Raw genomic sequence first — 26824 nt, 5'->3', positions numbered from 1 at the left:
TTATACATTTCACAGGTAGTGTCTTAGTGTAATGTTGGGAGTTTAATGCTTCAAATAAGCTTTTGAATTCCACAATTGCACCAGTCAGCAGGTTATTAGTGGATTTATGTGCAGATATTGGTAATTACTTAATTAATTCATTAATAATTAGTTGGGACTGTTTCTCATTGGGTTTGATTAGTAAACTTGTCACAATTACATGATGTCCACACAAGGCGTACCACTGTTCTCCATGCCCTTCCTGTTTATCTACTAGAGGAAGTCTCTGGATTTTTCAGAACATGTGTGGTAAGTCCCAGTAAAGAGATATCAGGCCTATTGTACTGTAAATTAACCAATTCATATTTTCATTTCATTTCCAACACACTATAATTTCTGTATATGTACTAGTGTTTCAACTACAAATCTCTGGGAAGATGTTTATAAGTGTGAAGTGTCATTTTGAGCCCATAAAAAAAAATCAACTGCAAAGAAAATCAAGTAGCCGTCATTAGCCTCACAGTGGAACACATAAAAGTCATCTCACTTTCTCAGCAATGAGAGCACAACGCAGCAGAATGAACAGGAGTCTTTCAGACTTGTGTATTTATTGTTATTTATATGACATCCAACTAGGGGTGGAACGGTACACAGAAGTCACGGTTCAGTTCATACCTCGGTTCAGACATCACGGTTCGGTACAATGGAGGGAAAAGCAAAACAAAAATGCAGAAGGCAATTTTTTTATTGTGCATGTCTCAGGCTGTCCACTGAGCTAGCTGTAACAGCTTGAAGTGTGTAAAGTAAGATGTAAACAGTACACAATAAGTAGGCCTACCCTGCATCATCTCCAGACTCCATCTGTAACTTGTAAACAAAATAAGACAATCAGTTACTAGTGTGATATGGGAGACAAGCGCTGCTCTCATATGTGAATGCACAGAGCAGGGATGTTAAAAGAGCAGCTTCGGTTACACAGAGCAGTTGACGAGTTTTGGTGTTAGCTTCACACGCTAACGGTGAAGCTAACAGCTAACGGCGGAGCTAACAACACTGAAAGCTAATATTTGGTCACTAGCAACCTACATCTGTCCTCTGTAAAATACAGTTGCATTTTCAGCTCTGAACGAAACCGTTCAGGAGTAATTTAAGCAGTAGTCAGACGTGTGTTTTGTTTCATTAGTCCCTCCTGGCCGGGACAAATGAAACAGGCATGGGGGACGAAAGAAACATACAGTTTAAGCTATGTACACTTCCCACAACTTCAATATTTGGCAACATATCATGAATGGTACTTCAGATAGGTGTTATTTCAGATAGATTGCTGCAGGGCTATACGTCTTGGTGAATGTCTGTTAACAACTCATTGCCGTCATCGTGAAGTGCGTATCTCACGGTTATGGAAATACCATGCACTATGCCATTTATATAGCTAGAATAATACGTTTCCAATTATATAATGTTTCTATAGTACAAAATGTTATTTCACTCTGTTCTTATGTGGGTAAAGCCACCGCACATCCAAATAAGTGCCCTTCATGACCCACAGCCCGTCAGTCTCCATAGGATAACATGGCAAAACTCGACCCCCTACCTGATAGCACCAAATATATTTACATCTTTCTAAAACCACTTTTCCATGTCTCAACTGCATAAAATATAGTATAAACACAGATATTTGTGCAATGACTTAGAATACATGGGGTTTACTGCCTGGTCGGGATGAATGAAACAGCTGTTTCATTCATCCCGACAGCAACAATTGACATTTAAACCTATTTTGCACCCAAACTAAAAATCTCTGACATTCCACACTGTAGGACATTTTAAAACACTAATTAATCTGCCGTATGATCATGACTAAGGGTGCTCCGATTGATCGGGAACCGATCGTTATCAGCAGATAAAGGCTTTAAATAGTTTGATCGGTGGTCTCCATAAAGGCCGATCAGATAGGCCGATCAGATGACGCACTACTTGTGAGAAAATGTTCTATACGCAGCTAAGTTACACACCAACCAGACGGCCGACCATTGGCAGAAAAAGCAGTTGGACTGATCAGTCTCCCCGAGTTGGTCAAAAAAAGTGCCTCGGAACCAGGGTGGGAAATTAGCCTTGTATCCTTGTAATGGATTGGACAGTTTTTGTCAAAGAATGCTGTTGCTAAGTAACAATGCACAATGCTTATAGGAATCGCGTTACATTACTGCTAATGAATTGTGAAGAACTTACAGGAAATGAAACTGTTCACAGCCGGGGCTTTGACCACGCATCGTCGAGTAGCTAGTTTTCAGCGCTAGTCCGGGATGCCGTGTAACTAGCTAGCTAGCTGAGCTGAGGTACAGACGAAAGGAAAATTATCTGTTAAAAAATGTGGCGACATATCCCCGGTGTTAAGAGGCCCGCCGCGGAGTCAGCAGTAGCTATGGATGTACAAGCTGTTGAGGGCAAAGTAAAGAAAAAGAGAAGGTACTTTTCAAACAAGTGGCGCATTGACAAAACGTACAGCGAAAGACCGTGCAAAACATTTCAGACCGTCCTGCCAACCTGTTTACATTTTAACGTCAATGTAGACTGTAACGACGTTTAAGTCGCTTGAAAGCTGCTGCCGTTTTAAATCTGTTGGCTCTCTGCTGCTCAGTTCTACCCCGCGACTGACCACACACACACACACACACACACACACACACACACACACAGGATGCAGGAAAAACCGGAGATGAGACGTACAGGATGACCTAAATTGAGGACAGCTACACTTAATACATCCATGAGCTACACTCCTTATTGTAAAATCAATGATAAGTTAAAGTCCAATAAGTCCTTTATCAAACCGTCTGAATGTGTGTCCCAGGCCAGGATAGGAAATTAACTTACAATGTAAAGATCAACAAGCTACTGACACATAATAAATACATTATATTAATAAAATATGTATTAATAATAAAACATAATTTAATAAAGCAATTCAAAATATGATAGTGCAGTCTCTTTTATAAATTTGAATTCTGGAAAAAGTGGCTGGTAAAAAATTTAAGTGGCCCCACCCTGCTCAGAACACACTAAAGACACACTGAAGAACACACTGACAGTTTTTTTGTAATTTATTCCGAATAAGGCTTTAGTTATATGTTAAGCTCTAAGCTGTTTAAGGTGTGTTTCTAACAGAGGAAGTGGAATGTTGAACGTTTCCTGTCAATAAAAGTAAACCGTTGACAATTCACAATACATTATCTTCTGTTAATTTTAATACTTATGCATTGTTGTTAAGAATATTAAAATTAATATATGATAAATATATGACATGATAAATAGAAGGTTTCAAATAGACCCGGTGATCGGCATCGGTTGATACTGCTCACAGCAATCGGTGATCGGCCATCGGCCCCAAAAATCCTGATCGGAGCACCCTTAATCATGACAACGGTACATGAAACAATAAATACAACCTGTCATTAAAAAACAATTACCGCATCAAACATTTTACTTGCCGCACTCAAATTGGGTTCGCGGGTCTAACTTTGTAGCAGCATGACATCATGACGCCAACTTTCCTGGGTCTGGTAGACCTTGCGTGCTGTACGTGCTGACAAAATTTGACATTTGCAACGTGTGTGGTTTTCGAGATAACTGCAATGTTTCATTCGTCCTCTGTTTCAATCGTCCCGGTTGTACCCTACCACCCAGTGAGAGTCTCTGTCGTCCTAGAGGGTGATGTGGTTGTCAATCTCCCCAGGCTTGCTGATGCCTTCCTGGTAATGTTCGGCCTGATGTATGCACTACATCTCAGCTATCCCAAGGGACTGACAAACACTTTTGAGTTCACACAGAAAATCTTACTTGGTCTTGATGACTCTAAACGGTCACCCAAGCTGCAGACTCTTAAAAATGACCTGATGTTGTATGTGTAACTGAAGAACCAAAAAGGACTGGTGGATTCTGATGGCTCACTCTGTTAGAGCATAGTCCACAATGAGAATATGTCATGTCAGGTCCATATTGACTACTGTTCAACTGTTGATGTTAAAGTTGCTGCTCTACTCAACTGGTTTTCAGTCAAATAGCACAAAGTAGCCTACACACTGTCTTTGTACCTGTTAATGTAAATTGTATTGTTGTTAAACTGAAATGCAGGGTTGAATTAAGTGTTTATATATGCAGGATATTTTTATTCATAATTAGGGCCCGCGCACCGACAGCCACGAAGGCCCTATTGGAACTGAAGGAATTATTATTATTTTCTGCAAATGAATTGCCTTTTTGAGGGGCTTAACATATTCAAAAACTCACCAAAATTGGCGGTCGCATCAAGTCTGGTAAAAATTTACGTATTTTAAGGGTTTCGGGAATAGGTGCACAAAAATGGCTCGCTAGCGCCCCCTACAAAGTTAAAAAAAACTTGTAGCATATCAAGAGGTACAAAAAACGTCATTGGAGCCATACCCTAAACCCAACAGGAAGTCCACCATTTTGATTTCAAAGTTCGAAATTAGTGCGAACGTTACGGGAAGGTTATCTAAAGGGTGTAACGTTAAGGGAACATTATCTAAAGGGTGCAACAGTAGGGGAACGTTACGGGAACGTTCTCTAAAGGGTGCAACATTACGGGAACGTTATCTAAAGGGTGCAACAGTAGGGGAACATTCAACAGTAGGGGAACGTTCAACGGTAGGGGAACGTTATCTAAAGGGTGCAACATTACGGGAACATTATCTAAAGGGTGCAACAGTAGGGGAACGTTACGGGAACGTTCAACGGTAGGGGAACATTACAGGAACGTTATCTAAAGGGTGCAACGTTACGGGAACGTTCTCTAAAGGGTGCAACATTACGGGAACGTTATCTAAAGGGTGCAACAGTAGGGGAACGTTACGGGAACGTTATCTAAAGGGTGCAACAGTAGGGGAACATTCAACAGTAGGGGAACGTTCAACGGTAGGGGAACGTTATCTAAAGGGTGCAACGTTACGGGAACATTATCTAAAGGGTGCAACAGTAGGGGAACGTTACGGGAACGTTCAACGGTAGGGGAACATTACAGGAACGTTATCTAAAGGGTGCAACGTTACAGGAACGTTCTCTGAAGGATGCAACGTTACGGGAACGTTCTCTGAAGGATGCGACGTTACGGGAACGTTCTCTAAAGGGTGCAACATTACGGGAACGTTATCTAAAGGGTGCAACAGTAGGGGAACGTTACGGGAACGTTCTCTAAAGGGTGCAACAGTAGGGGAACGTTATCTAAAGGGTGCAACGTTACGGGAACGTTCTCTAAAGGGTGCAACATTACGGGAACGTTATCTAAAGGGTGCAACAGTAGGGGAACGTTAGCTAAAGGGTGCAACGTTACGGGAACGTTATCTAAAGGGTGCAACAGTAGGGGAACGTTACGGGAACGTTATCTAAAGGGTGCAACAGTAGGGGAACGTTATCTAAAGGGTGCAACAGTAGGGGAACATTCAACAGTAGGGCAACGTTCAACGGTAGGGGAACATTATCTAAAGGGTGCAACGTTACGGGAACATTATCTAAAGGATGCAACAGTAGGGGAATGTTACGGGAACGTTCAACGGTAGGGGAACATTACAGGAACGTTATCTAAAGGGTGCAACGTTACAGGAATGTTCTCTGAAGGATGCAACGTTACGGGAACGTTCTCTGAAGGATGCAACGTTACGGGAACGTTCTCTAAAGGGTGCAACAGTAGGGGAACGTTACGGGAACGTTATCTAAAGGGTGCAACGTTACGGGAACGTTCTCTAAAGGGTGCAACATTACGGGAACGTTATCTAAAGGGTGCAACAGTAGGGGAACGTTACGGGAACGTTCTCTAAAGGGTGCAACAGTAGGGGAACGTTATCTTAAGGGTGCAACGTTACGGGAACGTTCTCTAAAGGGTGCAACAGTAGGGGAACGTTACGGGAACGTTCTCTAAAGGGTGCAACAGTAGGGGAACATTCAACGGTAGGGGAACGTTATCTAAAGGGTGCAACGTTATGGGAACATTATCTAAAGGGTGCAACAGTAGGGGAACATTACGGGAATGTTATCTAAAGGGTGCAACGTTACAGGAACGTTCTCTAAAGGATGCAACGTTACGGGAACGTTATCTAAAGGGTGCAACAGTAGGGGAACGTTACGGGAACGTTATCTAAAGGGTGCAACAGTAGGGGAATGTTACGGGAACGTTCTCTAAAGGGTGCAACGTTATGGGAACGTTCTCTAAAGGGTGCAACAGTAGGGGAATGTTACGGGAACGTTCTCTAAAGGGTGCAATAGTAGGGGAACGTTACGGGAATGTTATCTAAAGGGTGCAACATTACGGGAACGTTATCTAAAGGGTGCAACAGTAGGGGAACGTTACGGGAACGTTATCTAAAGGTTGCAATGTTACGGGAACGTTATCTAAAGGGTGCAACAGTAGGGGAACGTTACGGGAACGTTATCTAAAGGTTGCAATGTTACGGGAACGTTCTCTAAAGGGTGCAACGTTACGGGAACGTTATCTAAAGGGTCAACAGTAGGGGAACGTTACGGGAACGTTATCTAAAGGGTGCAACGTTACGGGAACATTCTCTAAAGGGTGCAACGTTACGGGAACGTTCTCTAAAGGGTGCAACAGTAGGGGAACGTTACGGGAACGTTCTCTAAAGGGTGCAACGTTACGGGAACGTTATCTAAAGGGTGCAACAGTAGGGGAACGTTATCTAAAGGGTGCAACAGTAGGGGAACATTCAACAGTAGGGCAACGTTCAACGGTAGGGGAACATTATCTAAAGGGTGCAACGTTACGGGAACATTATCTAAAGGATGCAACAGTAGGGGAATGTTACGGGAACGTTCAACGGTAGGGGAACATTACAGGAACGTTATCTAAAGGGTGCAACGTTACAGGAATGTTCTCTGAAGGATGCAACGTTACGGGAACGTTCTCTGAAGGATGCAACGTTACGGGAACGTTCTCTAAAGGGTGCAACAGTAGGGGAACGTTACGGGAACGTTATCTAAAGGGTGCAACGTTACGGGAACGTTCTCTAAAGGGTGCAACATTACGGGAACGTTATCTAAAGGGTGCAACAGTAGGGGAACGTTACGGGAACGTTCTCTAAAGGGTGCAACAGTAGGGGAACGTTATCTTAAGGGTGCAACGTTACGGGAACGTTCTCTAAAGGGTGCAACAGTAGGGGAACGTTACGGGAACGTTCTCTAAAGGGTGCAACAGTAGGGGAACATTCAACGGTAGGGGAACGTTATCTAAAGGGTGCAACGTTATGGGAACATTATCTAAAGGGTGCAACAGTAGGGGAACATTACGGGAATGTTATCTAAAGGGTGCAACGTTACAGGAACGTTCTCTAAAGGATGCAACGTTACGGGAACGTTATCTAAAGGGTGCAACAGTAGGGGAACGTTACGGGAACGTTATCTAAAGGGTGCAACAGTAGGGGAATGTTACGGGAACGTTCTCTAAAGGGTGCAACGTTATGGGAACGTTCTCTAAAGGGTGCAACAGTAGGGGAATGTTACGGGAACGTTCTCTAAAGGGTGCAATAGTAGGGGAACGTTACGGGAATGTTATCTAAAGGGTGCAACATTACGGGAACGTTATCTAAAGGGTGCAACAGTAGGGGAACGTTACGGGAACGTTATCTAAAGGTTGCAATGTTACGGGAACGTTATCTAAAGGGTGCAACAGTAGGGGAACGTTACGGGAACGTTATCTAAAGGTTGCAATGTTACGGGAACGTTCTCTAAAGGGTGCAACGTTACGGGAACGTTATCTAAAGGGTCAACAGTAGGGGAACGTTACGGGAACGTTATCTAAAGGGTGCAACGTTACGGGAACATTCTCTAAAGGGTGCAACGTTACGGGAACGTTCTCTAAAGGGTGCAACAGTAGGGGAACGTTACGGGAACGTTCTCTAAAGGGTGCAACGTTACGGGAACGTTCTCTAAAGGGTGCAACAGTAGGGGAACGTTACGGGAACGTTCTCTAAAGGGTGCAACAGTAGGGGAACATTCAACGTTATGGGAACATTATCTAAAGGGTGCAACAGTAGGGGAACATTACGGGAATGTTATCTAAAGGGTGCAACGTTACAGGAACGTTCTCTAAAGGATGCAACGTTACGGGAACGTTATCTAAAGGGTGCAACAGTAGAGGAACGTTACGGGAACGTTATCTAAAGGGTGCAACGTTATGGGAACGTTCTCTAAAGGGTGCAACAGTAGGGGAATGTTACGGGAACGTTCTCTAAAGGGTGCAATAGTAGGGGAACGTTACGGGAATGTTATCTAAAGGGTGCAACAGTAGGGGAACGTTACAGGAACGTTCTCTAAAGGGTGCAACAGTAGGGGAACATTACGGGAACGTTCTCTAAAGGGTGCAATAGTAGGGGAATGTTACGGGAATGTTATCTAAAGGGTGCAACAGTAGGGGAACGTTACAGGAACGTTCTCTAAAGGGTGCAACAGTAGGGGAACATTACGGGAACGTTCTCTAAAGGGTGCAACGTTATGGGAACGTTATCCAAAGGGTGCAACAGTAGGGGACGTTACGGAAACGTTCAACGTAGGGGAACGTTACGCGAACGTTCTCTAAAGGGTGCAACGTTACAGGAACGTTATCTAAAAGGTGCAACAGTAGGAGAACGTTACGGGAACGTTCTCTAAAGGGTGCAACGTTACGGGAACGTTATCTAAAGGGTGCAACAGTAGGGGAACATTCAACGGTAGGGGAACGTTCAACGGTAGGGGAACGTTATCTAAAGGGTGCAATGTTACGGGAACATTATCCAAAAGGTGTAACAGTAGGGGAACGTTACGGGAACATTCTCTAAAGGGTGCAACAGTAGGGGAACGTTACGGGAACGTTCTCTAAAGGGTGCAACGTTACGGGAACGTTATCTAAAGGGTGCAACAGTAGGGGACGTTACGGAAACGTTCAACGGTAGGGGAACGTTACGCGAACGTTCTCTAAAGGGTGCAACGTTACGGGAACGTTCTCTCAAAAAAAATTGTGGCAACTGATTACCTCACTTTTTTTAAGTTCTGCTTACTTATTCGGGTTTACAGTGTGTCCAACAGTTCAGTAACAACTACTGTATGTCATTCCATGCTGTTTCTATCTCTTCTTTCCATTTGACTGAGTCCCTTTGGAACCCATGAATCCCTGCATGACATCTTAACAAACACTGACAGATAGTATCAGAGCACAAGTCCAATCTCTCATCGTGGCTGACCTGTGGGTCACAATATCGCCTGCTTCTCATCAGAAACCACCCAAGAGTGCCTCACAGAAAATACCAAGGTCAAGTTCCTCCTATCTCTGGTAAATAGAAATGTTAAGGCCTTGTTAGCAATGGCAACTCGCATCTCTGACAGTGACGAAAAATACACACACATGCTCTGGAAATGCTGTTGCGTCATAGCACTGACATACTTAACTTGCAGTGACGCACATTCTTTTGGGCGCACTTAATTTAGGACATTGCAACACACTGGCAAAAATAACCACCCACTCACTTTTACACACACAAATGTAAGACACTTGGCTGATATTACAAAGCTCACAAGCTTGAAGTATGAAGAATCCTGAGTTAACATCCACTTTATTTTGCCTAGAGCTTGTAACAGAGCTTAAGATCACTGAAACCTAGCAAAACAAGACACCTTACATATAACTGATATTTCCAACATACACCCAGATGTTTTTGCCTTGACAGTCAGAAAGGAGCACACATTGAACAATGGAAGTGAATACTGAGGACACAAATGAGAACACAAATTGTCTTTTGATGCTGTTGCAAAACAAACAATCAAAAACAGTTTTCCTTTCTAATTTATTCTACGATTTGCACAGGGAACAGAGAAAGGAAGCTAAAAATGGATGAGATGGGTCGAGAGAGATGAGGGAAACAAGGTCTGGAACTGGAAGAAAGTGAATGCTAAGAGTGAAGTTAACATCAGGTGAGCTCTTAGCCTGGATGCCAGCCGAACTTAGCCCCGCCCACAACATTTGAGGTCGGGAAGTTCGGTCTGGACTTGATCCATTGTGGAGCAACTATGCTCGAACCAGAGCTGTTCGGACCAATCAAATTGTTAGGGCGGGCTTTATACGATGATGGACAGATGATCAACAGTAACGTAATCAACCACGTCACCAAAGAGCGCTTGGGTTGAATTTGTTTACAACAAAGATGGCTGTCGCTGGAGAATTGAGATGTATAGAATCTGCCATCGCGTCTGTTATAGAAGATATCGACAGCGCATTCATTTTAAAAGAGGAACAGAGAACTGCGACCACGTATGTATACACATTGCCGCACCCATCCGCACGACACGGAAACTGCCGCCTCTGCCTTTGCTCTGTCGAAGCCTGCCTTTGACTTGCAGCTTCTGTGACGTCTGTCTCCGTTGCTCTGATTGGTTGTAGATTTATCCAATTGAGTGCAGAGGCATTTTCTTTCCTGGTTCGGTTGAAAACCGCCCCATAATCACAGCCCAATGGAGCAGTATCAGACTCGTATTCTGACTAGAATCGGACGTCAGGCTAGTGAGCTCTGGCTCTGAAAGAAGACCTGGACGAACTGGAAAATTATTCTCACTTACAGCACAATATAAAATGTTACCATTAGCTCACTCTTTGGGGGTATTTTTTGGGTGGTTGGATTGGATTTTTTTTGCCTTCTTTTGTAAACCGACAGTATAAGGCAGACAGTAGTCGAGGGGGGAGAGAGGGTTATGACATGCAACAAAGGTCCCTGGCTGGGATAAAAACAAAATGCACCACACCGTTCAAATATCACACAATATTTTTTTGTTAGTTATTATTTATCTCGCTGTATGTGGTGTTGACGGTCCAATCCCAGTAAATACCCAATTAACCAACCCCCAATAAATACTGAACATGTTTAAAATCTTTACAAAACAATCCCAACTCAAAGGCCTCTAAGAAGTGTTTTCTGGAGCTTTCAACCATATGACAGTGTGCCTAGAAGATTTGAGATCTGCTGTTGACATGCGAGCTCAGCCGCTGTTATGATTCAGAAGAAGATTGTTGTCAACACTGACTGGAACAGACACAGACCAGTAGCCTACAATAAATAAATAAATAAAACTAGCACAACAATATGTGTGCCCCCTTTATTTCAATTTTTAAATCTATCTACAATACCAAAAGTGAAACCCTCCAATCAAACACAAGAAAACCCGCCAACAGTTCATGGAAAGTTTGGTTCTTCACAGAACGCTGACACCAGAAACTTGTAGTGCGAGTCAAAGAAGCAGGAAGCCCCTGCTTGATCTCTGACATAAGAGAGTCCTTACTGTGCAGACTTTATTATCATATTTTACAGAATCCAAAAAAGTTGTACTGAGTCTGAGTGAGGGACAGTGGCCTGCTGTTTGTTTTCTACTCCAATGTATGACATACTGTACATCAGCACAGACAACATTTATAAGAGTGGAGACAGGTATGTGGGGAGTCTCTAGATTGGGCTTTTAGAAAGCACTCCAGTGTCCCGGGGAGATTGAACAGAATGTAACAGTCTGAGAATGGATATGTGGGCTGTGTGAGTTCAAAGTGATTTCTGTGAAATTGCAGCTCCATTCCAGCTCAGGACATTTGATGACAACATAAACTCCAAAAGACTGTGATCCCTTTTACTATCTTTTTTTTATGAGAAAATCCTTCTCCATTCCAGGTTTATCACAATGATTTTCACATCTGTTTTGCTCTCCTATATTTTATATTCCCTTATTGTTTAATCCATTGCTTTCATCTCAACATTGCTTTCATCTCAACATTCTTATCTATATAGTTTCATGTACAGATTTTATGATACAGGAAATGCTGGTAAGGCTGGATCCTTATATTTTATATTTTACACTAAGGGTGCTTGTTTGAATGCATTTTTGTTACTTACCTTTTATCAGTACACTGAAGTGAGTTAATCTAAATAAAAAAGTGTGTGTGTGTGTGTGTGTGTGTGTGTGTGTGTGTGTGTGTGTGTGTCCTAATTGGTCAGATTATACCAACCTGAACCAAAAATCCAACAAAAAAAAAAGCACACGGTACTTTACTGGAAGGTTCAGTGCTAAATCACTATATATATATATATATGATATAGTAGTTCTTATTTCTACACAAGATGAAAGAGTCTGTGAGAGTGGTCTCTTGAAAACACTGTTTTCCAAAGGTGTTGAACAAGCAGCCATGGTGGTAATTCAAACAAGAGCGTGTAAGAGACAAAAAAAGGTGGCAGAGAGGAATGAGAGGACAAAATGATAAAGAAAAAAAAAAATAGAAGTAGTCCTGCTCTGGGGGACATTTTCTTTTCAGAGAGAGAAAGGACTCCTCTCTTCTGCCTCAGTGGTGCCCCTGGCTGTGCCTGTGTTTAGCTGTGGGAACAAACCACTTGGTGGCACGTACTGAATAGGGGGCCTTCGCCCCTTGGCGCTCCCTAAGTGGGCCTGCCAGCAAACAGGCTTTGCACCATCTCTTTATCCTCTTCACTCTCATCTTATTTTATTCTCTCATAGACACACTTATTACCGCCTTTCGTCTTCATATTTCTGTTACTATTCTCTATTCGCCTTTGTTTCAGCCGTTCTCCCTTCGTCATTTCCCCCTCACACACACAGCAATAGGAAAGGAATTATCAAGAGGCAGAAGACGAGGGGAACCCCGATGTGTAGATGACTGTGTGTAATAATTAGTAATCTTTTAAGCAGTTTTCCCAAAGAGGCTTCCCTGTCGGCTGGGATCTCTATTTCGGAGGGCTGGACTGGAGGGTTGGCCCACATACCTCTCTCCCTCTTTTTTTTTTTTTTTGGGGGGGGGGAGGGGGGTAGTTACTATTGGCCCTGGTAGCCCAAAACACATTAACACAGACCAAGTCTATTAAGCATAGTGATTTAAGTTCCTGATGAGGGCTGATTTTTCCTCACCTATAGAGATGTGGGGCCCCTCACTTTGGGCAACATACCGCCCCCTCCCATAGGGGTCCTGATTGGAGTGAAGAGGGATGATGGAGGGAGGCGATGGAGGGAGGCGGTGGAGGGAGGCGATGGAGGGAGGCGGTGGAGGGAGGCGGGGTCTAAGCAGCACCCATTAATGGACAAAAGAGCCTGGCACGCAGATGGACTGATAAAAGGATGGAAGTGAAATTTATTTCTCTGTTTGACAGAAAAAGAGAGATATCATGTGTATGTGCAAGCATGTCTGCAAGCCTTTGTGTGAAATCAGTTTCCTTGATCCATTTGCCCAATAAAGCAAATCACTGATTATAACTTCAAACTTCTTGTAGTCTAATATGAAAACCAATGAGGAGATGTAATGAAGCCAGACTGAAAGGTGAAAAAAACATTGCCTTGAAATGCTCTTGTTCCGAGCTGCCGGAACACGATTCTTATTTTTCAAAAGCTCCCTTTTCTAAACAAGAAATCACGAATGAGTCAGAGGGCTCTTAGATGAATGAATAAATTAACAGTTTTAAAGCTCCAAATATGTGGTCAGATCTCGTATTATATTGACAAAGTAGGAATATAATATAAACAAGGGCAAGGGAACACTAGGTCAAATGTGCAGAGGCATAGTGTGAATGATTTGGTTTAAATTCACTATAAACCTTTAATAATAAACTGAAAAGTAATTTGCATGATATTGCACAGGAACACCATGTTGTGCAGTATATCAATTGTAATTTACAGCAGCAGTAATTACAATACCATCAAAGACTTATGGACTATAATGTATACCCGCCAAGATTTCCTTTGTAATATCCCTAATAACACCATAGTTTAGCACCAGTAAGCATACCAAATATAGCCTCTGTCAGCCCCTGTAATCCACTGCACTCTACACACCAGGAGGTGCAATGTGCTGCAGGTACCTATCGTAGATATCCAGGGGCATTAATAATGACTGTAGTCCATGTATATTGCAGGTTTATACTTGGTGTGTTTTGAGTATTCTGCCTCCCTATGATCTGTGGGAGGACATGGCCCCATACCACATGAATCATACATTATGAGTTGCCATGTTTGAATGGAGATAAGGATGGCTGAGCTGATCAGCTGCTCAGCAAGACTCTGGCCGACGCTTCAGGACAATCGAGTCGTTGCAGAAATTTACAGGACGGTGGGAGGTAGAGATGGGCGCTGTATGGTTACTGTATGCTTAATTTCTATGATGCTTGATATGACATTTACAAAAGAACAGACCAAGAAAGGATCAGAGCCGTTTAACCCTTTACTAGAGAGTTTAAAAGTGCAAACAGTTGCACAACTTGCAATATTATCTTGCGAAGTATTTATAAAAACAGTTAATAAAATGTTTTATAACACAATATAAAGATAGCAAAAACTGTAGCTTTCACTGGTCAAAATAATAAACGTCTCCTGCAGTTTAGGTTATATCAGCAGTCACTTATTAACATGAATTCCAGGACTAACTTGATGGCAGGCCAAAATGAAACCCGTCTGTTGTTGTGTGAGGTGTAGAATAAGCACCACTGTGTAACACCACTGTACAACCACAAGTCTTTTTGTAGTCACAACAACTCCAACAGAGCGGATCACTTCACTTTAAATTCAGGAGTCGCATTCTCCCTGGGAAAAATGGTATCCATGTCATATCAATAATTGCTGATCAACTTAGTTTTAAACCAGGAGCTTCAGTATTTTTGATCAAGTAGAATAGCTGGTGAAAAATAAGGTGCATCAGTAGCTACAACTGTTCATTCAATGTGTCACATATGTAATCAACATGTGGGCAAGTATCGGATTGTATTGGCAGATACTCAGTGTTAAAGGTCTCGGATCGGAATTTAAAAAAAAAAACTTGATCTGGACATCCATAATCCCAACTTCCCATTGACAGCGCTAATGTACTTGACTCTGTAGTGTGGTACAACTGAGCCAGTCCTAAAGGGCTTTTATAGTCCTTCTCCAAGTACAATATTGTTTTGTATGATAACCCGGTCCTCGTCATCTCAAGTGAGCGTGCTCTAATTAAAGTTCCCTGCTCTAATACAACTTCCAGTACCTTTTTCTGTAGCTGGTGTGGGGGATTAGTGGTTGTCTTTTTCCCCTGCTGTGGTCCTGAGTGATTGCCTGCCAGTGGAAACACTGGGAGAGAGCTGATGACCCCTGTTACAGGCCAAAGTGGGGAAGCTCCTCAAAGGTTAGCCAAGTAGCAGGGTGAGAGAAGACGGAGCCGGGGAACAATGGAGAGAAGGGGGGACGAACTGGAGGAGGGGTAAAGAGCTGTGTAATGACCAAGTAAGAAAAACAAGGGAAAAGAGGTCGGAGTCTGAAAGACAAATGGAGCCAGGGACTAAATCACCCATAGCAGGTGTGGCTTTTACTACAGGGAAGCACACATTATCGAAGGGGAACTAATGGGTGGCTTGGGGGGGGGTTTAACCGGGGCTTATCTGTATTCTGGTCCTGTTTGCTGAAACACACGCAGGCGGTATTAATACAAAGAGCATCAGCCCACAGCTACTGCTGCGAGAGTGATCAAGAATTCAAACACCCTCACTGTAGAGGTTAACGGCAAACTCTAAAACTGAGGGAAACAAGATTGTTATATGATGACTTGCAGTGCAGCTTGAGAAGTTTTGATCCTAAATGTTTTTCAATGAGCAGCAATGTGGAACAAAACAACAGCAGCTGATGGTGGGGAATTGTTAAAGGCACTGCATCCATGGCTGGCCCTGACTATTCTCAATGGCTGGCTTGTCGTGTCGATTGGCAGCAAAGCAACAGTGAATCAGGTGTGGATATTTTTCTTGTTATTCCACATGGAGAGTGCAGAGCGGAGGATTGCTTCGGCGATGCTGGATTCACTCCACAAGGGTACAGCAGTATCCCCAGCAGCTGGTACTGCTAGCATTGGCCTCCGTCAAAACAGCTGCCGCAGGGAGGCACTCTGGGATGCTGAAGATGTCCTCGCAGGCCTCATCTTTGAGCACGGCAGCAGAGCCAAAGTGCAATAGCAGGTTTTTCTCAGTGGGGTTACACAAGGATGTTCTCTATTTTCAGGAGGGGCAGTGCTGCAATGCTCAAAACACCAGCCTCGTTATATGATGCACACTCCATCCTCTTGCAGGAAGTCCTTCAACGTTTACGTGTAGCAAGAGAGTTTAGGATATTGGATTGAACATATACGTGATGTGGGAAGGAACAAAGCTGGTGAGATGGTGTACTAGAAAAGCATCACATTTTTACATCACATTTGAGGCATAACTTTTAATGAGCCTTTCAAGACCCACTAACTAATTGTCACTTTTTCCAGAACCAGTGCACATTCTCACAGACTCAAATCATATCTAGTCTAATCTAAAAGTCTCCCCCTCTGGCAACCCTGCCTCCTCAAAATTACTTTTATATACTACTTATTTGCAACAACAAATAAGTTGAAGAGAAACATAATGTCACCTGGATTATATTTTTTATAACATTATGAGGAAACTTTTTTAAAGTCACAACATGTTTATACAGAATGCACCTGGAAAATGTTAAGTGACAACTTATTTTGAATTTGTTTTCCCTCCAATAGCCACAAGTAAAGCATGATTTAGTTTTAGGCACTCACAGCACCTGGTTAGGTTTAGAGAAAGAGAGTGGTCTTGTTTAAATATTCAAAAAGTAATACGTGACCTCAAGCATAAGACAAGACATGTTTAATTTATCAGAATCACCTTTATGGGCCAAGTAAGTGTGAACTAGAGTTTAGATTCTGTGCCCGAGCCCGAAATTGACCCTGTGCTACATAGTGTCTCCCCCATCTGCAGCACTGTTCACGGCCAGTGCGTCAGCATGCAGACCATGGTGAAGGACAGTATTAATTAGGTGATCGAGACAAGAAAGTCTCCTATATGGTTCCAGGGCTTTGATTATGTTGCTGCCTTGATCTGTTACCCACACTATTCGGCTGAGGGAGCTAGGGTCGAGTTTTTTTTTTTACGTTTCTTCATTCATTTGCGATCCATTCCATTCTGAATAAACAAACAGCACAGTTTACATGCTTTGTCCTTGTTACATTATTCATTAAGATAATTCTAAACCGATTTCTGGCGCAGCTGGTGGAATATCAAGCATTGACTTGAATGGTTGCGATTGCTGGCGGGGCCGCGGCTCATCCGGAAATAGGGGTGGACAATACGGGTCAGGGTGCAAACCCTGGTCTTAAGTGCCAAAGTCTTAAAATCAAACCGTGGCAAAATGTTTAGGGTACACAGATGATTAAATCCTATCATACCAGCAATCCTTCAAATTCTAGGTATATGTCTTCAGAGAGACACACACTTCCAATCCCTAGAACTAATAAATCCCACCTCTTCCTCATAATGAAAGAGGATGAATTCTCCTTAAAATCTGGCTGTCCATGTAGTAACTGCATATTACAGTGACTATTTCTTGTAACATCCAGCACTTAATGTTATTAATCATTACCCTCAGTACAATTTCAAATGGTGAAATGCTTAAACTGTCTTGGATGTTTAAACAGTTTGACAGGACAAGCTGTTAACCAGCCATTCAACCATTTGTTATTTCACAACTGAATTAAATAATTTATCTGCCATAGCTTATCACAAAAAAAAATGTACAGTATAATCTAAGGGATTTGATTAAAGATTCAGAATGTGAATGTATAGAGGAGATACAACAGTAAAAAGTCAGCAATGAGGCATAAAGAGCATTCACCTGTTGAGAGCCGCTGTGAATATCTGCTGCATTACTGCAAACTTTGGTCACTTCTTGAACTTCTTTCTCAGTGTGAGTGAGTGAGTCACTGTTTTATTTAGCATCATTGTGAAGAAGGAACCCCCGCTGACTCCCTCAGGTTTGGACTCCTCAGGAAACGTCACACAGGAAGAAGAGAGAGAAAGGGCTCCTCCCTGTGGCGAGGCTACAGCTGTCCATCTCAATCAGAGGGTGAGAGACTCCTCCATAGCAACGGTCCTACATAGCAACATAGTCTCTTTGAATAAAGATAGCCTTGGATGCCATTCAGAGAGTATCTTGTATCTTCAGTCCTTAGAAACAGGACATTGTAAGGGAGTATTGTATCACAACAAGTTGTGCTTCCAGAAATGTAGGGGCCTCTTTTGCTTCAGAAGTGGTTAATACAAGTGACTGCATGGCGTAGAAATATGAGACTCCCTCCAACCGCAGACTGTGAAATAAAAAAGGGCAGCTGCTGATTTCTAATTTACGCTAGGCAGAGAAAAGAAAAGCGAAGCCACAAAAAGTGAGAAATCTACTCGGAAAGAAACGGCTAGCATAAAGTGTTCAAAGACTTAAGATCTGCATTTAAATAATACCTCTTGGCCCCCTCCGGTAGAAAAATTCCAACCAAGAATTTGTCCCTCTCCATTTGAACTTTTTCCTTGTCATTTCCACACTCCGTATGATGAATCATTCAAAACGCTGAGCTCGAAATGAGACCAGACAGGACAGAAACTTGCCTCATACTGAGCTTTCCGCAGCCAGCCCAAGTCCAATTTCAGTCCAACAATGCACTACTTTGATCAGTCTATACGGCTGATTTAGGATGTCACTACTAACTGTCTATCACTCCTACGCAGCCCCTCCAGGAGCAGTCGAGCTCAACACGCTGGGATTGGGACATGCCAGGAAATCGGGAGTGGGGGTGATACTAGACAATGGCTGACTTCCAAATCAAAGTATATGTGTCAAGCTAAAAAAAAAAAAAAAAAAAAAAAAGCCCTGCCACCGTTGCCAGTCATGTATAGCAAGACAGGATGCTTGCTCGTGAGGTAGCACTCGATTTGTCTGTGTATCTTACCTAATGAATTAAAAGGACAAGTCTGGTGATAAGTCTACAGTATATTAACGTTATTGACAAATCCAGTGAAAAAACATTGTCTTGCCTGTGTAGCCAGAGACAAATATACTGTACTGGGGGGGGAGGGGGGAAGAATACTTATTTTCATAACAATCAAGTACCAAAAACTGAGGAGGACACGCTGTTGGATGTGGTCCTCCTCTCCTACTTCAATGCCTAACGAATCTATCTCTTCCTCTCCCTGACCCTGTCTTTCACTGGTTGAAGCCTGAAAATATTGTAAACAAATTAATAACATAACTAATTACACTGGTCGGACTGTTCAGTTCTGTTTCAGACTAATACCTCCGGTTCAGGCTGGTCCTCATCCTCAACATGTGCCTTTTTCAGTCGCGGAAAATACTTTTCAATACTCATCTGGATTTAAGCAGCAAACACTCAGTGTAAGAGTAAAAAATGACATAACAGTGGCCGGTTAGCTCAGTTGATAGAGCAGGTGCACATATATAGAAGTTTATTCCTCGACGCAGAGGGTCCAGGGTTCAAGTCCGACCTGTGACGGTTTCCTGCATGTCTTCCCCTTCTCTCTCCCCTTTCATATCTGACCTGTCTATTAAAAAGGTGGAAAAAGCCCCTCCCCCCAAAAAAATATGCTAAAAAAAAAGACATAACATTATTTATAATACGTTTATTTGAGTCCTAGCTGCTATGGGAGGAGCTGTGTGTGTGTGTGTGTGTGTGTGTGTGTGTGTGTGTGTGTGTGTGTGTGTGTGTGTGTGTGTGTGTGTGTGTGTGTGTGTGTGTGTGTGAGAGAGACACAAGTGACAGAGAGACGGAGGAGAGTAGGGAAAGGAAATGCAGCTGAACGTGTTTTAAATAGCGTTAAAAAAAAAAATTAATAATAACGAAACGCAATGTGCGGCGGCCGGTGTTGATAGTGCGGCGCTCCGCCACACATAGCGTATTCCTCGGTACCAAAGACCTCAATTGTTGTCTAAAATATCATAGTTGCACTAGGTGACATGTTCCTTTATTACAGTGAACTACTTGGATACTACAATTTTTAAAGCATTTTGAGTCCCACATGCACGGATCTGTTGCCATTAATACTCGCTAGAACACCAAATTGCTGAACAACAAAGCCAACAAAGGCACTATTTAATTCTGTTTGAGTTAAAACTACAGTGCTCAGGTGTTTCAGGAAATGATCTAGGCTAGCCTTTTTTAAATGAAAGTATGTGTGACCGATTTACAAAATATACAATATTCCCGTTTTATAGAGAAATTGCCCATATACTGACGAAACAAGTAAAAAGAGGCTGCCTTATTCATGAAATATATCTTAACATTCATCCATCCATCCATCCATCTTCGTCCGCTTATCCGGTCTCGGGTCGCGGGGGTAGCAGCTCCAGCAGGGGACCCCAAACTTCCCTTTCCCGAGCCACATTAACCAGCTCCGACTGGGGGATCCCGAGGCGTTCCCAGGCCAGGTTAGAGATATAATCCCTCCACCTAGTCCTGGGTCTTCCCCGAGGCCTCCTCCCAGCTGGACGTGCCTGGAACACTTCCCTAGGGAGGCGCCCAGGGGGCATCCTTACCAGATGCCCGAACCACCTCAACTGGCTCCTTTCGACGCGAAGGAGCAGCGGCTCTACTCCGAGCTCCTCACGGATGACTGAGCTTCTCACCCTATCTCTAAGGGAGACACCAGCCACCCTCCTGAGGAAACCCATTTCGGCCGCTTGTACCCTGGATCTCGTTCTTTCGGTCATGACCCAACCTTCATGACCATAGGTGAGGGTAGGAACGAAAACTGACCGGTAGATCGAGAGCTTTGCCTTCTGGCTCAGCTCTCTTTTCGTCACAACGGTGCGATAAATTGAATGTAATACCGCACCCGCTGCGCTGATTCTCCGACCAATCTCCCGCTCCATTGTTCCCTCACTCGCGAACAAGACTCCAAGGTACTTGAACTCCTTCACTTGGGGTAAGGACTCATTCCCTACCTGGAGAAGGCACTCCATCGGTTTCCTGCTGAGAACCATGGCCTCCTATTTAGAGGTGCTGATCCTCATCCCAGCCGCTTCACACTCGGCTGCAAACCGATCCAGTGAGTGCTGAAGGTCACAGGCCGATGATGCCATCAGGACCACATCATCTGCAAAAAGCAGCGATGAGATCCCCAGCCCACCGAACTGCAACCCCTCTCCACCCCGACTACGCCTCGATATCCTGTCCATAAATACTACAAACAGGATTGGTGACAAAGCGCAGCCCTGGCGGAGGCCAACTCTCACCTGAAACGAGTCCGACTTACTGCCGAGAACCCGGACACAGCTCTCGCTTTGGTTGTACAGAGATTGGATGGCCCTGAGAAGGGACCCCCTCACCCCATACTCCCGCAGCACCTCCCACAGTATCTCCCGGGGGACCTGGTCATAGGCCTTCTCCAGATCCACAAAGCACATGTAGACCGGTTGGGCATACTCCCAGGCTCCCTCCAGGATCCTTGCGAGAGTAAAGATCTGGTCCGTTGTTCCACGACCAGGACGGAATCCGCATTGTTCCTCTTCAACCTGAGGTTCGACTATCGACCGAACCCTCCTTTCCAGCACCTTGGAGAAGACTTTACCAGGGAGGCTGAGAAGTGTGATACCCCTATAATTGGCACACACCCTCTGGTCCCCCTTTTTGAAAAGGGGAACCACCACCCCGGTCTGCCACTCCTTAGGCACCGTCCCAGACTTCCACGCAATGTTGAAGAGGCGTGTCAACCAACCTCTGGGATAACATATCCCGGAAAGACTCCTTCTTCAGTCGGACGGCTTCCCTGACCACCGGTGTCCACCACGGTGTTCGTGGGTTACCGCCCCTTGAGGCACCTAAGACCCTAAGACCACAGCTCCTCGCCGCAGCTTCAGCAATGGAAACTTTGAACATTGTCCACTCGGGTTCAATGCCCCCAGCCTCCACAGGGATGCACGAAAAGCTCCACCGGAGGTGTGAGTTGAAAGTCTGTCGGACAGGGGCCTCCTCCAGACGTTCCCAATTTACCCGCACTACCCGTTTGGGCTTACCAGGTCTGTCCAGAGTCTTCCCCCACCCTCTGACCCAACTCACCACCAGATGGTGATCAGTTGACAGCTCTGCCCCTCTCTTCACCCGAGTGTCCAAAACATACGGCCTCAGATCAGATGAAACGATTATAAAATCGATCATTGACCTTTGGCCTAGGGTGCTCTGGTACCAAGTACACTTATGAGCATCCCTATGTTCGAACATGGTGTTCGTTATAGACAATCCATGACTAGCACAGAAGTCCAACAACAAACAACCACTCTGGTTTAGATCAGGGAGGCCGTTCCTCCCAATCACACCTCTCCATGTGTCTCCATCATTGCCCACATGCGCGTTGAAGTCCCCCAGCAGAACTATGGAGTCCCCCACTGGAGCCCCATATAGGACTCCACTCAAGGTCTCCAAAGAAGGCCGAATACTCCGAACTCTTGTTTGGTGCATATGCACAAACAACAGTCAGAGTTTTCCCCCCCACAACCCGCAGGCGTAGGGAGGCGACCCTCTCGTCCACCGGGGTAAACTCCAACGTAGCGGCGCTCAGCCGGGGGCTTGTGAGTATCCCCACACCCGCCCGGCGCCTCACACCCTGGGCAACTCCGGAGAAGAAAAGAGTCCAACCCCTATCCAGGAGTATGGTTCCAGAACCGAGACTGTGCGTAGAGGTAAGCCCCACCAGATCTAACCGGTAGCGCTCCACCTCCCGCACCAGTTCCGGCTCCTTCCCCCACAGAGAGGTGACATTCCACGTCCCCAGAGCCAGCGTCTGCTGCCCGGGTCTGGTCCGTCGAGGCCCCTGACCTTCACTGCCACCCATGTGGCAGCGCACCCGACCCCAGCGGTTCCTCCCACAGGTGGTGGGCCCATGGGATGGATCTTAACATTGAATACTATTTTATGTCCTTTACTCCACATGAAAAGCTCTGCGTGTCAGCAAGACATGAGTCTTTTTAATGGTGCCCTGCTCAATCAAAAGACAATCCTCCTGTCACATATTAGCTGTGTTGCTCTTGGCTCCCTGTGGCCGTTATGTGAATGGGACCTGTGCCTGTTTCTGTCACACTTTGATCATTCCCGTTATTAACCATTCACCAGATACATCAGTCAGATGTGCTTCACAGTTATGCTTTCACACAATTTAATACCTGCTGCGGATCAAAGTGTTAAGTATCTACAGGGGTTGGACACAATATACCAGCAACACCTTTGCAATCTAATGCAATCTAGTGCTGAAGCCCTGCAACAAATCAAATCTTTTTAAAGATAATGCTCCACTTTTTGTGCAGACACTGTGTCAGATGTGTGTAATCAATTTTTGGGGCCATATAGTTTAATGCAAGCCTACTGCAAATCACCATCTCCTATTTTCCTTCACACAATACATCACATAATGTACACGAACCAACATACAACATTTAGAAATACATGAAAGATAAATTGCTTGAGGAAGTTTGCTACTCTTTATCTCAAGTCACTGTACTCTGATGCTTTCTCTTCCCCATTTTGCTGGAGGTCTCACTGACACAAAGAGAGATAGGAGGATGTCAAAGGCAACTCACATCTGAATGCTTCTGTCAGTAGAAATATACCTTCACTACCTTGGTGAGCTCTTTGGGAATTCTTGGCCCAGCTGAAGATAAAAACAGACATTTTCTATCACAGAATAGCTGGTCCCTTTGTTCTGACGAATGCAACACTTTGTCGTCTCTGTATAGCTGTTTACTATTTGTTCTTTGTTATAGTCTCAAATGTGAAGGACAGTAAATCATTGCGTGACAAATTGATAATTCGGAAATGTCAAATTACACAGAATTTATGATCATTTATTCACACTTTTTACTGGTGTAGGGAAATTTTCCCTTTTAACATAAGAGAGTAGTCATGAAGAATAGTGCAGCTTTGGTTATACTGCAGTTCATGAGTATACATTTTACTGTTTAATATACCGGCCTCATATAAACTTAATAAAAATGTCAACTAATCTCTATTTCACTGCAGGATTAGGCACTGAGAGCCTAGGTGTGTAGTTAATCATTAAAGCTGATATGCATAGGAGGAGTTTTTTCAATTAATACGGATGGTGAATTATAGATAGCAAATTGTAAAGCAGAGAAACTGGTATATTTTGTGGCTGTAGAGTGTTTCCAATCTCTGCTACTGAGAAATGTTGAACAGCTTGTCAGGTCGTACTTGTCCTGGTTGACAATGACGATAAAGACTGTTAAAACAGCACATTGGCAGATGTGCTTTTTCTCAATAAGTTTATACAGTCACACATTGAAATCAACAGCATTAGCCCATCAGTTTCACACCTAACTAGCTGTCACATTTTCCTAGTTTTGCAGTGCTTGATTCAAATAAACAGAAGATTTTCACAAAACCTTCCTCAACTCCATCTTTGATGTGGTTCAAACACAACTTAAAGTGCTCATATTCTGCTCATTTTCAGATTCATAAATTGTATTTAGAGGTTATACCAGAATAGGTTTATGTGGTTTCATTTTCAAAAAACACCATACATTTGTTGTACTGCACATTGCTGCAGCTCCTCTTTTCTCCCTGTGTGTTGAGCTCTCTGTTTTAACTACAGAGTGAGACATCTCACTTCTGTTCCATCTTTGTTGGGAGTCACACATGTGCAGTAGCTAGGTAAGCACTACTAGCTTGTCAGAAGCAGAGCATGAGGGAGTTCCATGCTAGCAGCTAGGCGAGCATTATAACGTGTGTTACAAAGTGACGCACGTTTGTCACAGAAGTAAAGGCTGGACTACAATAGAGCTGTTTGGAGCAGTTTGTGAACAGTGTTTTCTCTGGAAGATGACCCTTTGGGGTGGATTTTGGGCTTTTTCACTTTGTAAACCTATAACATGCACAAAAAGATATATAACACAACAGAGGAAAGGGAAAAAGCCAAAAAGCATAACATGAGCACTTTAAGTCCCTTGCCATTGCTGGAGAGAGCAACACTGTGGATGAAGTTCCACATGTCATAATCAAAGAAACTCCAATACCACAGAATGCAGCAAAGGAACAAAAAAAAGATATTCACTCAACTGTTATTGTTGAGAATACCTAAATAGCATAGTCGTTGGCTAGCCTGTACTTGACACTCATTCATTTATGCATTCCCGCTAAAAGACTTCAGTTCAGTTCAGTATTATTTAGCAGAGGAAGACAATGTGTTTGCATCAAACAGCCAATGAAGCAAACAGAACAAAACACCATACAAATTTACAATGGGCGAGACCATTAATGCAAAACAATATGCATACAAAAACAACAGGCTGTGAAAAGAGACCCACATGGATCACAATAGCAGCAGAGGCCTGGAGGCTATGATTCAACTCAAAAACTTTAACTTGTTAAATGTAGACACATTGGATACATATCATACACTAGTGCACGGCAGACAAGTGAAGGGAAGCTTACTTAATTAAAAGGGTACATTATTACATTGATGCAGAGTAGTACTGGGTACATTTGTTGTCTAGAAACTGACCTCAATCACTCCCTGCAAACACCAAGCTCAGCACAGAGAAGACTGGGGAGTGACAATGATAAACTCCTCCACGGAGGAATCAGAGCCTATAGGTGAATAAACTATGGCCCACTACTCTCCTCAGACCAGCAGGGTAATTCCACCTCATATGTGACAGCAGGCCTAGACACATAAGTTATACAATATCTAATGCATATCAAAAGCCTATCAATCTGTTACCTATGACCTGTTATGAAGCAAGCTGTCACATAGGCCTACTTAATGCCCTTGAAATCCTAATGTAATGCTTAACTAAATATGAGGAATGTAGAGAAAATGTGAATGGGGCTACCTATTATACATGCAACAATAGCCATGTTGAGTTTCCCTTATATCCATTATTACAGTAATGTAATGTGAATTTGCTGTGTGCACTCATGTTTATATTTCTCAAGCCATAATACAATAAATTATACTTTGTAAAGCTATTATAAAATACTATAATATGGCTTACGTGCAGTTTAGTGTCACAAATTATTTTCCAAAAACTGATGAGGGTCTTCTTTGAGACAGGTTAAGGTTAAGGTTAGGGGTAGGGGTAGGGTAGCACAGGTGGTTTAGCAGGTTCATAATTAATTAAGGACATTATATGGGGAATTTGTGACACTAAACTGCACGTATACCCTATAATATACCCAACTTCAGACCAAATTTGCAGTGAGACAACTGGCAGCTCAACAAAGACAACACCAACAACCTGAGGGAATATGCTGAAAAACCAATTCACTCTAATATTGAAACACGTTGTATTTCACCACTATGCAAACTAACGGCATTAAAGCACCATAAGCAAAGCAAAACAAAAAGAAATAAAAGTCCAGTCAATACAAGAAACCAATTCACAACTAGCACCAATGCAAACATTGCACATAATAGCATGAGAGCAGAAATTAGAGTCAGCATAAGTTAATATGTTGCCAACAAACTTCAAATCTGTGAAGTAGCAGTAGCAGCAACAGCACTGAAATACAGCTAATAGCCTATGTGGGTCAGGTTGGTAACGTTAGCACAAGCAGCAAACTTACCTTAGACTGGTGAAACGAAGCAGCGACCAAGACATCCTAACATATTGTGACAAAATCCTTTCTGAAAGAGTTGTCCTTTGGTAATGGTTGTGGTCCCAAGCTGCCAACAGGTAATGTTATACTTCAGCCTTAAAGTGCAATTGTTGCTAACAAACAAAGTTAAAAATGACTAGCTAGCGAATGAAGGTGGTTACGAAATAATATTATTCCGCTACAGTCGATAAAAAGCTAACGTTTCCTTAGCTAGTTGACTTTTTGACAGGTGAGCGAACTAATTTCTAACATGCTAAACAGCGGCAGCTGTGTTGAAGTCGTTTCCACAACTGTAGTTCACAAAGCAGCAGGTGGCAGCAGAGAGCGAAAAGAGAGCACAGATAGCGTAAA

This window comes from Sander lucioperca, chromosome 4, assembly GCF_008315115.2.
Source record: "Sander lucioperca isolate FBNREF2018 chromosome 4, SLUC_FBN_1.2, whole genome shotgun sequence".
Lineage (NCBI taxonomy): Eukaryota > Metazoa > Chordata > Actinopteri > Perciformes > Percidae > Sander > Sander lucioperca.
The sequence above is the reverse complement of the archived record's forward strand: the minus strand, read 5'-3'. Positions refer to the sequence as shown.